Below are 12005 nucleotides of genomic sequence, written 5' to 3' on the forward strand. Positions count from 1 at the left end.
TAAATACAAGAAGACAAGCAAACAGAAGTAGGAAGAAACATCCTGGCACTTCTATTCTCTCAGCTAAATAGCACAATTTCTGCACGACTATTCCTAGCCGAATAAACACTGACAAGCATGCCTAGAAACACCCTTTACCACGGAGAGCCCCATGGGGGGAGAGGGAGGGAGAAACAAACTCTAAAATTCAAGAACCTCGTGACTGTCTCTGTCTTGCTCTGCCCATCGGCTCAGCATGCTCCATAACTGTTTTTTAAGTCCTTTTGTAAGTCCTGTTACATATCAGTTCAATTTCTAGTATTGTTTGTACGTGTTTTGTTTTTCTTGCTTAAGTGTTGTAGACACGACGGGTGAGAGAACAAGGAAACTGTGTTCAGAAAAGCCACTTGGACCCATATCGAAACGGGAAAATGGGTGTCAGTCCTGGAACCAGCGGGGTTTGCTCACCGTTCACCACCAGAGCTTCAAAGAATCCCAGCCAAAGAGAGTAAGAAAACAGATGAATTACAAGAGGCCGTTAGTTCAGAAGAAAGAAGGTGAGGGAAGGCAGGAGGCCAGGAGAGAGGCAGAGGGGAGGCGGCCGGAGTGTTGTTGGGGGTCTGCTGAGTGCCCTGCCCCGGGAGTCTGGGGGGCCAGCAAATTGCTCCTCGTAGGAGACCCCGGGAGGAAGCCCGCCCATCCTGGAGCCACGCCACCCCTCATCACTTACCCGCATCTGCTGGGTCTCAGATCAGGCTCCCACCCCCATCCCTGCTGGTCCTTTTTATTTTTCCTGGGATGAGGATTTGGGCAAAACCCACTCTGATCTCCAGAAGAATGTGACAGTTCTTTGTCAGAAAAGAAAATAACCAGATGTATGAAAACGTGTCACGACTCAAAATAAGTGCATCATTTTCCTAAGGACTCAAAGGGGTTACCTCCATGTTACATAGAATCACCGCGAAAGGAATTAAAGACGTGCTGGAGAAGTCTGGCTTGTGAACTGAGCCCAGCACTGCGTTGCCGGGGTGGGAAACCCGTCAGTTGTGAAAACTGAGGAGCACGAGACAAAAGAAGTGATCAGGAGTGAAAAACCTGGAGTTCATGAGTCAGCACTAAATACCGCCACAGCAGCTCGGGTCCTGGAGGATGTTAACGGAGAAGAAAAATTCGAGAAAGTCAGTACAGAAGAAAAAGACAGGAGGGAACGCTAAGAAATAGAGAAGACAGATTTCTGTCCTCATGCATACATAAATAGGGGCTTCTGAAAACACAGATGCTTTTTTAAAAAAGCTTTTAAAAATATTTATTTATTTATTTTGAGAGGGAGAGAGAGTGCTCATACAAGTGGGGGAGAGGCTGAGAGAGAGAGAGAGAGAGAGAGAGAGAGAGAGAGAGAGAGAGAGAGGAGAGAATCCAAAGCAGGCTCCAGGCTGTCAGCACAGAGCCTGATGCGGGGCTTGATCCCATAAACCGTGAGATCATAATCTGAGCTAAAATCAAGAGTTGGACACAACCAACTGAGGCACCCAGGTACCTGAAATCAATATTTAAAAATTATCTCTGGGGCATTGGACTGGCTCAGTCTGGCTAGCACATGAATTAATCTTGGGGTCATGAGTTCAAGCCCCATGTTGGGTGTAGAAATTGCTTAAAAATAAATTTTTGTTAAACAAAAAATCAATAGAAAAGAAAAATGATCTCTATAAGTGGCTCTGAGGAAAAGCACCTCTGCCCAATGTTTTTTAATATTTCAAAAAATCGGATAATGATGACGTCACATAAATGTCTCCATATTTTATAAAACTTACATGACTCTTAAACCACAACCTGACCCAAACCGTATACATCAATCTCAGCTATGCACATATACATAAAAATCCTAAATAAAATTCAGAGTACAATAAAAAGTTAACATAATCAAGAACAGTTCATTTTAACCATGCAAACATGGTTAATGTTAGGGACTTTATTAAAAAAATTTTTTTAATGTTTTTTATTTATTTTTGAGAGACAGAGACAGCACAAGCAGGGGAGGGTCAGAGAAAGAGGGAGACACAGAATCTGAAACAGGCTCCAGGCTCTGAGCTGTCAGCACAGAGCCTGACACGGGGCTTGAACCCATGAACTGCGAGATCATGACCTGAGCCGAAGTTGGATGCTTAACGGACTGAGCCACCCAGGCGCCCCAATGTTAGGGGTTTTAAAAACTTAAGCTATTATACTGAAATAAGGGAAACAACATGTCATCTCAACAGATGTTAAAAAGGCATTTCATAAAATTCAATACTTAGTCACTCAAAACTACTTATAAAACTAGGAAAAGATGGGACCTTGTTTGACACACGGGAGCAAGAGTTGTGCTAACATCACGTGGGTACTGTACCGAGTCCTTCCCAGGAAGCGTCACATTTGATTCTCACAGAACTTCCTGAGGTAGGTATGTTCTCTTCCCAATTTCCTCCACTGCAGTGTTTTCGAAATAGTGGCCAATGTAATAAATTATGAAATCTAAATCAGAGTTGTAAGTTTTTGGACAGTAGACCACAAAATGACCACAATTTATACATAACAGGATTGTCCATCAAGAAAATCCAAGAGAAGCGAATGGAAAACAATTTGAAATGATGAGGAGTAAAGTAACAGAATAAAAGGTGAATTGTTGGAACCTGTAACTTCCCTGTATGTGCTCAGTTACCACAAAAAGGTAACTGCAGGGGAGAAGGTATCATTTACAAACGTAACAAATTTGTAAGGTAATCAGAAGTGATCCTAACAAGAAACATGAAGGATCTAGATGAAGAAAAGTACACGATTTTAAATAGGGGTCGCTATCCTTATATCATTAGGACTGATACGAAAATGTTCCTTTTCACAAGTTAATGTTATGGATTTTGTGCAATTCTAACTGAAGATGCAATTGTATTTTTTTTCCAACTCGACAAAACTATTAGCTGGTTCACCTGGGAGAATACTTCAAAACAAGAGATATGAAAACCCCAAAATAAAACTGTTTCTAAAATTGTCGTAATGCACGTGGCACGATAGTGAGGCAGGACAACCAGACACAGGGGAAAAACAGGCAAGAAGGAGATAAATAAGACCTAACGTAGTGAAAGATGAATCAGAAAAGGAAAAGAAGCAAATCATTCAGTAAAAGTTTTTGAGAAACGTAACTGGCTACTTGAAAAAAATACACAGACAATCTTGTCTTACACTATTCATCAAATTAATTCCAGAGAGATTAACGTGTTAAATGTAAAAAGCAAAACAAAACAAAACAAAACTTAAACCAAAAACCTGGGGGCGCCCGGATGACTCAGTTGGTTAAGTATCCAGCTCTTGATCTTGGCTCATCATGATCTCACCGCTAGGGAGACTGAGCCCTGTGTCGGGCTCCCTGGTGACAGCATGGCGCCTGCTTGGGATTCTCTCTCTGCCTTTCTTTCTGCCCCTCCCCCCTCAAAATAAATAAATAAACATAAGAAAATGAAACATTTATAACCTCTCCATATGTTTTTACCAAATACTTTGTACATGATGTACGTTTAAATTCAATCCACCCACCCAAACTACTGTATTCTCAGGCCTGGTTCTCAGATAAGGAAACCAAGAGCCTGTGGAATTAGGCAACTTGCTGGAGGTTGGACAGCAGAGGTGTCCTCAGCACGAATCTATCAAGTTCCGAAGGCTCTGTCCTAACCCTCCTGTCTTATACTAGAAAATACAGAGTATCTGTCAGTAGAGGGACTCTCTACATTTAAGAGCAAAGGAGAAGAAAACAATCACACACAAAAAAGATGGATGGACTTCATGAAAATTTAGTCTCTAGATGTCAAGAAAATCACAAAGCTTAAAGGGAAACCACAGTGCAAACATTTGCAACAAGTGTGATGTAAAGACTTCATGCAGAGATAACAGAAATTCCACAGCAGCCTCAAAAGCAAAACAGCAGAGAGAGTGGACAGATGATTCACCAAAGAGGAATTATGAAGGTCGATCAACGATCCTAGCAAACAAGTTTACTATGACTGCAATCAAGAAACTCAAAGGAAAATGAACAGGTAATAACCACCTTTCACCTTGCAACTTAATAATGTTTTTTTAAGAGCAAATATTCACGGCAACTGACACGAGGTGGCCCTTACTTGTACAACCGACCAGAGCACAGAGTGGAGGCAAATTTCGGGAGAGCAATTTGTCTTTCTGTATCAAGACTCTAAAACGTATTTCTATCCTTTGATCCAATCATCCCACCTCTGGGAATCTACAGAACCAGAAACGCCACATTTCTGCACAAACACCTTCACCCTCATCATTATAACAATAAAACACTGCTGGTGACTTAAATGTCGTATCATACAAGTCATTTCATAAATGGTGACACGTGATGTGCTAGAATTTGGGCGCCCGTTAAATATGATGTTTAGGAAAATTTTTAACTAACTGAGAACTGTTAATGATGCTAGAAAACACAGACCAAACTTACGTGGGTATAGCTACATATACATATCACAGAGATTTTTACACCGCTGGAGAAAAAAGGAACAAAGAGAGAATGAGAAGGTACACGTACAAATTAGCAGAATCCGTGTTAGTCTCTCAGTAATTGGGTGATTATCTTCCTTCTTTACACTTTGTACTCTTTGTACATTATTCTCAATACAATTTTTTAAAGATTTTTTTCAGTTTATTTCTTTTGAGAGAGAGGGAGAGAGCAAGTGGGGGAGGGTCAGAGAGGGAGAGACACAGAGAATCCCAAGCAGGCTCCACATCAGTGGAGAGCCCAGTGCGGGGCTCAAACCCACAAACCGTGAGATCATGACCTGAGCTGAAGTCTGAGGCGTAAGCGACTGAGCCCCCCAGGTGGTAATACTATTTTCTTACAGTCACTGGGAAGAGCACTGCGCCGTTTATCAGAAGATCTATTTCTGCATTGTCACCGATGCCTGTGATGGCCTCCACAAGCCTCGAGACCCCAGGGAGCCAGTTCCTGGTGGTGTGTGCAAGTGGGGAGGCCGGACCAGCTGATTCTTTGGGGACCAGCCCTGTCTGGGGTGATTTTTCAAAAGTAGTTGAACCCAACTTGTTTGGGTCCTTGTTGATACAATGCTTTGCTAACGAATGGACACAGTGGGTATGAAATGAGCATGGAAAGAAGGAAAGATCTGGTCCCCAGAGCTTTGAGCTTATTCAGCCCTCTCTCCCGCAGCCACCAGCACTGGTCCCCACCCCATCCACACGCTGGGCTCCCTCTTCAGAGCCTTAGGACTTTTGTGCCCTCAGTATCTCCCTCCTAAATGGGAACTAGTTAATCATTCTTAAGATGGCCTCCATTCCCTCTTGACTTTATCGTCAGTCTACCTGGTGGTTCTTCCTGGCTTCCAGGCCCTTCTCTCTGTCAGGCTTCCGGGAGCTCAACCCCAGACCCCTTGGCCACTGGACACTCATGTGCCATTCAAGTGCCCTTCCTGCCTTATCTCTCTGAGCACTTCCTCTGAGGAGGCCCCACAGGACAGCTCACTGTCTCCCGGAGGCTCCCCTGGGGCTCCAGGAAGTTCTAGTATCACTCTGCCTGCGCTCTTTTGCCTTCTGCTGTGGAACTTTCTTCACAGGCGGGCCCTCTGCTCACTCCTCTGCTCTGGGATGTCACTACTCACTTTATAACTTGTCAAATGTAACGGCCAGTGTTCAGTGGGCGCTGACCACGCGCCCGGCCTTGGGTCACACATTTTGCCCACACTCTCCCATTTTATCTTCTCGGCAATCCAACGACAACAGAAAGACAAATGAGTCAATGTTTAAAATGGGCAAAGGATCTGAAGAGACATTTCCCCAAGTAAGGTAGACAAATGGCCAAGAAACACATGAAAAGAAGCTCCACATCTTAACCATTAGGGAAACACAGCCCAAAGTCACAACAAGATGCCACTTCACACCCACCAGAATCATCATCACTAAAAAGGCTGGTAAAGATGTGGAATGGTCACGGCTGATGGGGACGTAAAATGGTGCAGCTTCTGTGGGAACCAGTGACAGTTCCACGGAAGGCTAGCATCACTGTATGCCCCAGCAAGTCCACCCAAGACCAGTGAAAACACGTGTTCACACAAAGCCTCGCACACTGGGCCGCCGGGGTGGCTTGGCCAGTTAAGTATCTGACTCTTGGTTTCGGTTCAGGTCGTGATCGGGGTCACGGTTTGTGCACTGGAGCCCCATGTCAGGCTGCATGCTGATACTGCAGAGCCTGCTTGTGATTCTCTCTCTCCCTCTCTGTCCGCCCCTCCCCCGCCGGTGCTGTCTCTGTCTCTCTCAAAATAAATAAACTTAAAAATTTTTTAATGCTAATTTATTTTTTGAGACAGAGACAGAGAGAGAGACAGAGCACAAGAAGGGGAGGGGTAGACAGAGAGGGAGACACAGAATCCGAAGCAGGCTCCAGGCCCTGGGCTGTCAGCACAGAGCCTGACACAGGGTTTGAACCCATGAGCTACAAGATCATGACCTGAGATGAAGTCAGATGCTTAACAGACTGAGCCACCCAGGTGCCCCTATAAATAAACTTAAAAAAAAAAATGACCAAAAAAACCTTGCACATGAATGCTCACAGTATTACTCATCATAGCCTAAAAGTGGAAACAACCCAAATGTCCATCTACTGATAAATGGATAATTAACATGTGGTATATCCACACCACAGACCATTATTTAGCCAGAACAAGGGATGATCATGCTACGAACACGGCTGAAGTTCAGAACCATTGTGCTTAGTGGAAAAAGCCAGACATAAAAGACCACATGTTGTATGATTCCATTCATATGAGACACCCAGAACAGGAACCTGTTAGAAAGTATGTTAGTGGCTGCCAAGGGTTGGAAGGTGGCGGAAGACAGAGTGAGTGCCAGTGGGCACAGGGTTTCTTTCTGAGATGATGAAAATGTTCTGGAGCTAGACAGTGGACACAGGTGCACAAGGTTATGGATGCCTTACACACCACTGCAGTGTCCACAGTGCAAAGGGGGATTTTATAGGATATGAATTATACCTCAATGAAAAACATTGCCCTGGATGCCTGGGTGGCTCAGTAGGTTGAGCATCCGACTTTGGCTCAGGTCACGATCTCGCAGTTCATGAGTTCAAGTCCTGTGTCAGGCTCTGTGCTGACAGCTTGGAGCCTGTAGCCTGCTTCAGATTCTGTGTCTCCCTCTTATCTCTTCCTTAGCTTGTGCTCTCTCTCTCTCTCAAAAATAAATAAACATTAATAAAATTTTTTTTAATTCTCCAAGGAGCGGGCATCTCACCAGTGAGGATGCTGGGCGGGCACAGGCCGGTGAGCTTCTCGCAAACACTGGACCTCACACGGGAGGCAGCCAACCCCAGAGGGCTCACCGGAAGCCCTGGGCATGGGGCGAGGACAGCGGCGGGAAGGGCAGCCCTGCTCTCACCCCCTCTCCGGGGCCAGGAGCACCAGGGCCCGGTCATCGCCATGCCCGGGTTCGCACTCCAGGAGCGTGGACCGTTCAACGGGGAGGCACCAGTGTGTGTGCGCAGGAGAATTTACCCCGTCAGGTAGGCAAGCTGGCAAAACACGCCAAAGCCGGGGCCTGCGCTGGCTCTGGAAGAGCTGCCCTGGTGAGCTGGGCATAGGCAAGAAAGCCTGGGGACAGCATCACCAGCTTGCCCCGAGTCACCCCGCATGGAAGACGCAGGGAGCCGCTGAGCCCACGGGCCTTCCCCGGCACACCTCTCCCTCCCGCCTCGCACCCAGAAGGAAAACCCCGAAGAAAAGGCAACTTGGACGAACTCTGACATAAACCGGATTTCAGAGCTGGTCCCCAAACCCTGGCTAGAGGCTGGAACCCGCATCGGTCCCCACTTTCTGCCAACACCAGGCATGAAAACCAGTGTCTTTTCTTGTGTCGCACAAAAATAGTCAATGAGCAGCGCAAACTTTGCACGGGGATTGGAGGAAAGGGGGTTCCATCCACGCATTCGCACCACAGATGGCTTTCCGCCTCTCCTGGACATTTCTGCCCTCCTGAGTCCCTTCTCTGTGTCCACCCCCTTGCCAGGCCTCCCGGGCCCCACACACACCCAGGCTTGCTGGCTCCCCTCTCTTTCTCCTTCCCAGGAACAGCCTGAGTTCAAGCCCTGACCCTGCCATTTATCAGTCCTGTAAACATGGCCTCTGATCTAACCTCTCCGGGCCTCAGTTCCCTGTCCTCAAAGCAAGGATAGCAATACCTCCTCCGAAGGCCGCTGGGGACAGTGAATTAATACACGTAAAGAGCCTGGGATGGAACCTGGCACACAGTGAGCCGTTGTGAGGCTCCTGCAGTTATTTTTAGGCGGAACAGGTTAGCAACTGGCTTTCGTGGGGGGTGCAAGACTGCGGGCCCACTCTACCCCAAAGTGGCCTGTCACGTTTCCCAACAAGAAGAAGGCCTTCTCTGAGGGAGCCGTGGGTAACTGATGTCCTTCCTGAGCGTCTTCATCTTTGGGGCTGTGCTGATGGGGCCACAATCCAGGCTGCCTGATCTGCCGTCCCTGGGAAGGAGGCCATTGGGGGGCCTGGGCAGCTCAGGGAAGGCTGTCCCCCCCTCCCCCACAGCTGGCCAGATGACACAGCACATGTCTGCCCCTCCCCCAGGAGGGAAGCCGAGTGTCCTTCGGTGGGAAGGCCCCCCAGCTGGGCAGACTGTGCGCACAACCACGCTGGGCCATAGTTCTAGTTCTGCCTGTGAGGTCTGGGCAAGGGGAGGCTGGCCCTGCTGACCCCCACCTCTGAAGGCATATCTCCGTTATGTAGCACAAAGCACCTGACAGGTGCACTGGCCCCATGTAGGGGTGCTGCCCTGGCAGGAGTCGGGGGGCACGAGCTAGAAAGCCCCTTAGTATGCCCATCCCAGGGGGGCCAGGTGTCTGAGTGTGGCCGGGGGGGATGACAGGGCTCCCAGCTGGAAGAGCCCGCTGTTGCTTGTGTTTCCAAGCCCCTTCGCCACAGGATGGCAGAGCTGCCCGGAGTCTTCCCCTTCGGCCTCTCAGTGCCTGAGACGGGCCTCCAGGGCCTCCCTAAAGCGGGGTTCCCTGTGCTGCAGGGGAGAGGGCTGACCTCTCTAGAGGAAATGTGGGTTCGCCAGGCCCGGGGTGAACGCCTAGGCTCATCCCGTGGGTGGCACTGACTTGCAGCCTTGTCTTGTGGCCTCTCCCTCACCCCCTCCCTCGTTTCATTTAAATAGTCAAATCCGCTTCTTCCTGGGCACCAAGGCCACCGGGGAGAAGGTGTACTCCGTTCCTGGTGCTCCGACTGCCTAAACCAGTCGTTGGAGGTCCCCTGAGGTCCCCTCTTGCACCAGAGGGGACGGGGGACAAGCTCCAGGCACTGGGCACAGGCAGAATGAGGGCAGGGCATGCTGGGCCATGAGGTCTTTTTCCGTGGATATTTCTAGAGCAGGAGGGCAAGCTTTGGTGGCTCCCTCCTGCAGTCCTGGCTCTGTTTGAGAGCTCTGACCCCACTCCTGCACCAGCTGGGGTCCCTGCGCTCCCAGGTGACTTCCAGAGAGACGGCCGAGGGGCAAAACCTGTCGCTTGTGAAACCGAGGACATTTCCCCCAGGTGCTTTTCACCCCGAAGGCCGTGGACAGGACGGTGTGGGGCAAGGTTTGCACCAGGCCACGGGGAACAGAGGAAACCAAAGACGGTGGACTTTGTTTCTCAAAGGGTTAAATCAATTTGATTTAAAGGCCTGGTTTTGCTTTGTTTTTTTTTTTCTTTTAATATTTATTTTTGAGAGAGAGAAAGAGAACATGAGCAGCGGAGAGGCAGAGAGAGACAGAGAATCCCAAGCAGGCTCTGCTACCAGCACAGAGAGTCCAATGCAGGGCTCAAACCCTTGAATCCTGAGATCATGATCTGAGCTGAAATCAAGAGTCAGACGCTTAACCAACTGAGCCACCCAGGTGCCCCTATTTTGTTTTGAAAAGTACACTCTCGGTGCTTTCTGGTGTTAAAGGATGCTTCCTTCCATGAAATGAGTCTTTGGAAGGGGGCATTCAGTCGTCACTCATTTAGTAAGCGCTTCATTTTTAAATCTCCTCCATTGCCAAAATGAAAGGTGGCGGCAGGATTTGTGCCTCGCAGGTTTGGGGAAGGTTGGGTGGCCCGTGGCCTCCCACAGCCTGGAGCAGCTCCTGCCCCCACGGGAAGGGTGGCTTCCCTTGAAAAGCGGAGGGGCTTGAGGAGCCCTGGGCCTGGCCGAAGGGCAGGGCTCCCCGGGAGGGATCCAAGCCTGGGGTCCAGACCTAAAAGGGCTTTGAGGACAGGAGCCTGATGACAAGTCCAGGCCTCAGTGAAGAGGACGGTGGACCTCTGGGCACCACAGGTGCCCTCCCTAAGATGCAGATGCCCAACTCTCTGCAGCTCTGCGAGTCATTCCTGGCCAAAGAGGGGAGGGGAGGAGGAGAGGAGGAAGGAACACGGAAACCAGCCTGAGTCCCAACTTGCCCAGCCGCAAGGGCAATGCAGACAAAGGCCCCACCCTCTCAGAGCTCCTTCCGCTCACTCGAAAAGCCAGGGGACGTCGGACAAGAGAGAGGGTCCCCAGGCCTCCACCCCAGCCCAGACTCTGGCTTGTGGCCATGTTGCCGGTTTGGAGTCAGAGACTGCATCTGTACCCAGGGCACGGTCAGAGCACCCCTGAAAGAACTGCTGTGCCCGTTGGCCCTGGAAGGTCTTAGCGGGACGCTCGGCACACAGCCAACACCGACCAGAACCAGCCGGCCACTGAGGCAGGAGACAAACCCACACGGGCCCAGCAGAGTTCGGTTTGGAGTCTTGTTGGCCTTGGGAGATGGGCCCCTGGTGCAGTCAGCGCTCAGGCCTGTTTAGGAGCATTTTCTAATACTCCCAGCTGGTCCTTATAGACACTCAGGCTTCTGCTGGGTCACCTGGAACCGAGGCTCACAGCCTGACAGGGTGAAGAGCAGGATAGCAAGGGTCTGGGGGCCTGGGTGCAGCCTCTGAGGGCAGATGGTCCCGGCTTCGACCGTCGTCAGTCACTTAACCTATCCGAGCCTCAGTTTCCTCATCTGCAAAGGGGGGGGTGGTGGTGGTGATACCAGCATCTGCAGTTCAGTCTGCCCTGACGATGAAATGAGGTAACACCCAGACAAGCACTTACACTTAATGCTCACGACGGGTCTGTGTTCAGTGACCTACTTCCCTGGTCGCAGGGAGCTTCCTGCAAGCCCAGGGATGCTACCTGAGAGGTGTAGGGGGAGAGCCCATCCCCCACTGTGCCCTGGCACTGCCCGAGGCCGCTCAGGGGTGGTGAGATGCCAGGGCTGAGCGCCTTCTTCAAAGACGGGTCAAGAAGGGTGTTTTTATTAAAAAGGAACCTTCAGCAAGTGGCTGGTTCCTCCATTGTTAGGAGAACTGGGGCCCACGGCGATACCCTGGAGCCGGGAGTGGGGTGACGCGGGTGGCTGACGGTGACAGAAAAGCCGAAACGGGTGGGGGACCCGGCCCAGTGCTGGGGGAGGAGGGGAGAGAGAAGGGGCTCTCTCCCTGTCAGTGATGGTGACTTCCTCTGCTCTCAAGGCCCCGAATGCAACTTCTAGGTGAACTAAAAGGTCCTTCTGGAGCGAACCCACCCCATATTCTGGCTCCCTCAAGGGGCCCAAAGCCTAGGCACTGGAAGGGTCCCCTCTTGCCATCTCTACCCCCCCCAGAGGTCTGCACCCGGGGACCCCAAGCTGGGCATCTTAGACCGACACCTGAGCCCAGCCAGCCGCTTTCTAACACGGGCACCACCACCTTGGGGCCTTGAAGACCCTCGTCAGGGCCACAACGCTGGTGGGGTCACCAGGCCCCAGGGTGGCTCTGCGGAGCACCGGCGCTGAACACCCTGAGCTCGAAGGCCATGCAGGCCTCGGCTGGACCCACCAACAAATCCGGGCAGCACGCGGGTCGGGCCCCCCCCCCGGCCGCGACGCAAGCCGCGCTGTCCCCGCGGGCCTCCCGCCCC

This window comes from Suricata suricatta, chromosome 3, assembly GCF_006229205.1.
Source record: "Suricata suricatta isolate VVHF042 chromosome 3, meerkat_22Aug2017_6uvM2_HiC, whole genome shotgun sequence".
Classification (NCBI taxonomy): Eukaryota; Metazoa; Chordata; class Mammalia; order Carnivora; family Herpestidae; genus Suricata; species Suricata suricatta.